Source organism: Euprymna scolopes, chromosome 16 (genome assembly GCF_053919585.1).
Source record: "Euprymna scolopes isolate OS-2025 chromosome 16, ASM5391958v1, whole genome shotgun sequence".
Classification (NCBI taxonomy): Eukaryota; Metazoa; Mollusca; class Cephalopoda; order Sepiida; family Sepiolidae; genus Euprymna; species Euprymna scolopes.
This window is the reverse complement of record NC_136497.1, coordinates 54,325,619-54,329,987: the sequence shown is the minus strand read 5'-3', so window position 1 is coordinate 54,329,987 and position 4,369 is coordinate 54,325,619. Positions and strand designations below refer to the sequence as shown.

General features: G+C 35.7%; 1 pseudogene; it reads right to left on the bottom strand.

Moving 5' to 3' along the window:
- Positions 1-2,490: 2,490 nt before the first annotated feature.
- On the bottom strand, positions 2,491-2,655 carry LOC145296429 (U2 spliceosomal RNA; annotated as a pseudogene).
- Positions 2,656-4,369: the final 1,714 nt, after the last annotated feature.

The following is a 4,369-nucleotide window of genomic DNA, read 5'->3' as shown; positions in this document are numbered from 1 at the left end:
GTAGAATAAATACTTGGAGAGGAGAAACGTTTCATACACATCCAAACAAAGTCACTTCTCTCTCTTTCTCTCTCTTTCTCTCTTTCTCTCTTTCTCTCTCCCTCTTTCCCTCTCTCTCTCTCTCTCACTATATATATATATATATAGTTATATATATATATATATATATATATATATATATATATATATATATATTAAGTCATGTGATTGATAATTTAAAATTTAAAAATCAAATTATAATTAAATTAAAAATCCGTTTCATAAGAAGGAACAACAAAAAAATCAATTATCTGTACGATCGTTTCGGAAAACAATGCTTTTTATTGTGGTAGACATCAAGTTACGTACAATAATTATTACATCTAGTTTTTTAATAAGCAAGGTCGCCTCGTCAGCAAATTTTGAAGGGTTTTTATTAAATTTAAAAGACACCACAAATAAACCTAGCATTAAAAGTAAGGCAGATGTATCTTTTAATTTTTCGCCTTTTGAAATCAGGAACTATGGTTAAAAAACTATATGTAATAATTATTGTACGTAACTTGATGTCTACCACAATAAAAAGCATTGTTTTCCGAAACGATCGTACAGATAATTGATTTTGTTGTTGTTCCTTCTTATGAAACGGATTTTTAATTTAATTATAATTTGATTTTAAAATTTTAAATTATCAATCACATTACTTAATATTGAATTAGCTCTAGGATATTTACCTATCGAGCTTATTATATATGTAAATTACAACGAGCACTTTCTCTTTCCTGTATTTTAATTAAACTAGTAATTTCACTGTTACATTGAAATACACTCAGCTCTTTAGACTATTGTTCTAATCTCCTTTAAATTATATATATATATATGTGTGTGTGTGTGTGTGTGTGTGTGTGTGTGTGTGTGTGTGTGTGTGTGTGTGTGTGTGTGTGTGTGTGTGTGTGTATTACACACCTCAACCCCTTGGAAACACTTCAAATGAACTACGAAAATGCCATTGTTACATCTACAACACATTTGAAAATAATTTCTGACGAGGACGCTTTACAGAACGTCTGAAACGCGTAAAAACGATTTCAATGATTTAAAAACATCATTACAATGATCCAAACAGAATTCTCAATGAAAAACCAAGACACGGAATAATAAAATAATGTTAAAAAATACACATTGTTGGTGACGACCCCCTTATTTAAATATATATATATCTATATCTATATATATATATATATATATATATATATATATATATATATATATATATATATATATATATATATATATATATATATCTTCTTTCCCGTCCGTCGAAGTCGACGATGACCAAGGTATCAATCAGTTCGGCGTCAGGGGTTTGTGGGTCCTGAGATGGCTGATGAGGCCAATCCGTGCTCGGCAGACTCTTCCACACTCTGGACACGTGAAGGCGGTATCGGCAGGCTGTGAATCGACAGCTCTCTCCTTCCTCCTCTTGCGCTTTATATATATATATATACATACATACATACATACATACATACATACATACATACATAAATGCATTGGTATAAATAGATACATACATATAAACACATGTCCGTGTGCTAGAACGTTTTCATTCTAAATTCTACACAATTATCTACATAATTACACAATTATGCAGAATGTAGAAACTATGCTTAAATAGAATTAAGCGTAATAGTTAAATAAAAAACCCATAAATTATGGATAACACTCACTTTTCAAAGGAATATTCAAATCAGTTAACCTTTGTGAAGTTGCTTGCATATCCATTGCTGAGCATATTAAGAAGTTCGTTTTAATACTTTTTGATTAGAAAAAAATCGACTTTTAACATCTATGTCAGGAGCAAGAAAAAACACAGCTTTATAGGTATACCAGCAGGCTGCCTAGCATTGCCCGGTGGTAAAATATGCTTGAATATAATATTTTGATTAATGCAGATTTTGTATTTATTATTATATTGGACCCAGTATCATTCAAACACGGTAGTGTTTGAATAATATGATTAAGTGTTAGATTTACTCATTTAGAACTACTTTAAAGCTTCATTGCTCACTCATTTTGCGACCAAATTTCAAACAATTGTTACAGTTCGTAGGCCACCATCTCAGCTATATTTCGAAAATAAATAATTTCAATTTTCGTTCAGTTAAACAAAAGTTCTGATAAAATTACTGGTGTTCAAAAGTTTTCAGAATCTGTAAGGAACGGAGAGACGGGTTTTTCTGATTGGCTGTTGGTTACCATAGCAACCAAATCTGTTACGCTACCTTAAATCAGCTTAGAATGGCAGAAATTATGACATAACAAGATATAAAAAAAAGGAAAGTTCCATTAGGTTTGTAGCAAAGTGCTAACATTGGAAAAAATGGGGATACTGAATTCTCGAAGACAGCAATAATAAATATATATATATATATATATTTGCTCCCCCACCGAGCAAATTAGGCACAAGGCCAATTTTTAATGTGAGGAGTGAAGGGAGGGGGAAGGGAAAAGGGGACCAGCTCCCGAGAGGTGGGAAATGGGAGCTGGTTAAAGGTCAGGCATGTGGGGTTGCCCCCACATCTGGTCTTTGCTAGTCATAGCTAGTCATAGCTTGCAGTATCTGTCGGAACAGATACTACACTTTGATCTTGGCCAAAAGGCCTAGAAAAGGAGTATTTATTTACCCCCCCCCCACCGAACAAATAAGGCACAAGGCCGATTTTTAATGTGAGGAGTGAAGGGGAAATGGGTACAAACTCCCCCGGGAGTAGGGGAGCTGGATATTGACAATTGGTATGAAGGGCTGCCCCTACATTGACCAAGGTCTTATATGTTGGGTTGGTATTTATTTGCTCCCCCATCGAGCAGATTAGGCACAGGGTCGATTTTTAATGTGAGGAGTGAAGGGGAAATGGGGACCAACTCCTTAGGGAGTAGGGGAGCTGGATAGTGACAATTTGTATGAAGGCTTTCCACTACATTGACCAAGGGCTTATATGTGGGGTTGGTATTTATTTGTTTCCCCACTGAGCAAATTAGGCACAAGGCCGTTTTTTAATGTGGAGAGAGAGAGGGAGGAGGAGTAAAAAGGGGACCAGCTCTCGATGGGTTGGAAATAGGAGCTGGATAGTGACAATTGGTATGAAGGGCTGCCCCTACATTGACCAAGGTCTTATATGTAAGGTTGGTATATATTTGCTCCCCCACCGAGCAAATTAGGCACAAGGCCGATTTTTAAAGTGAGGAGTGAAGGGGAAATGGGGACAAACTCCCCGGGGAGTAGGGGAGTTGCATATTGACAATTGGTATGAAGGGATGCCCCTATATTGACCAAGGTCTTATATGTGGGGTTGGTATTTATTTGTTTCCCCACTAGGCAAATTAGGCACAAGGCCGTTTTTAATGTGGAGAGAGAAGGAAGGGGGAGGGAAAAAGGGACTAGCTCCCGATGGATGGGAAATAGGAGCTGAACAGTTACAATTGGTATGAAGGGTTGCCCCTACATTGACTAAGGTCTTATATGTGGGGTTGTTATTTATTTGCTCCCCCATCGAGCAAATTAGGCAAAGGGCCGATTTTTAATGTGAGGGGTAAGTGGAAATGGGGACCAGCTCCCCGGGGAGTAGGGGAGCTGGATAGTGACAATTGGTATGAAGGGTTGCCCCTACATTGACCAAGGTCTTATATGTGGGGCCGCCCCCACATATGGTCTTTGCTTGCAGTATCTGCCAGAACAGATACTACAATTTGATCCCAGCCCGAAGGCCCAGAAAAACTTAAAAAAACTAAGAACAACATGTATTAACAACAGACCTTTGATCTTAACCAAAAAGGGCAAGCACAAAAGTGTTACGGACAGACTGACAGATCGACAGACCGACCGACCAACCGACCGACCGACCAACCGATAGACTAACTGACAGACTGACGGAGTGATTTATAGAGTCGCTTGCACGCGCCTAAAAATGTGAGCAGGGAAAGTAATATGGTTAAGATTAAACTTGGAAAAGTAAAAGGACTAGTTGTTAAAAATGGAAAAGAAAAAGACAAGATATTCTAGTAAAAAATATAATGAATTTATAACTTAAAATATTGCAGCATTAAGAATTGATTATATAATGTTAAATTAATTTTTTAATTCTTAATGTTGCAATATTTTAAGTTATAATTTTATTATATATTTATTAGAATATCTTGTCTCTATCCTTTTCAGTTTTAACTAGTTTTTTACTTTCTTTTTAATCTTGACCATATTATTTTTCATGCTTTCATTTTTCTATCTAATATAGTAATGATTTAAAAAGTAAAAAAAAGTTACTCCTGCACCATCACCGAGAATCGAAACCAAACCGTTTAGCTTATGAATTACTTTTTCCTTTGACGTTAA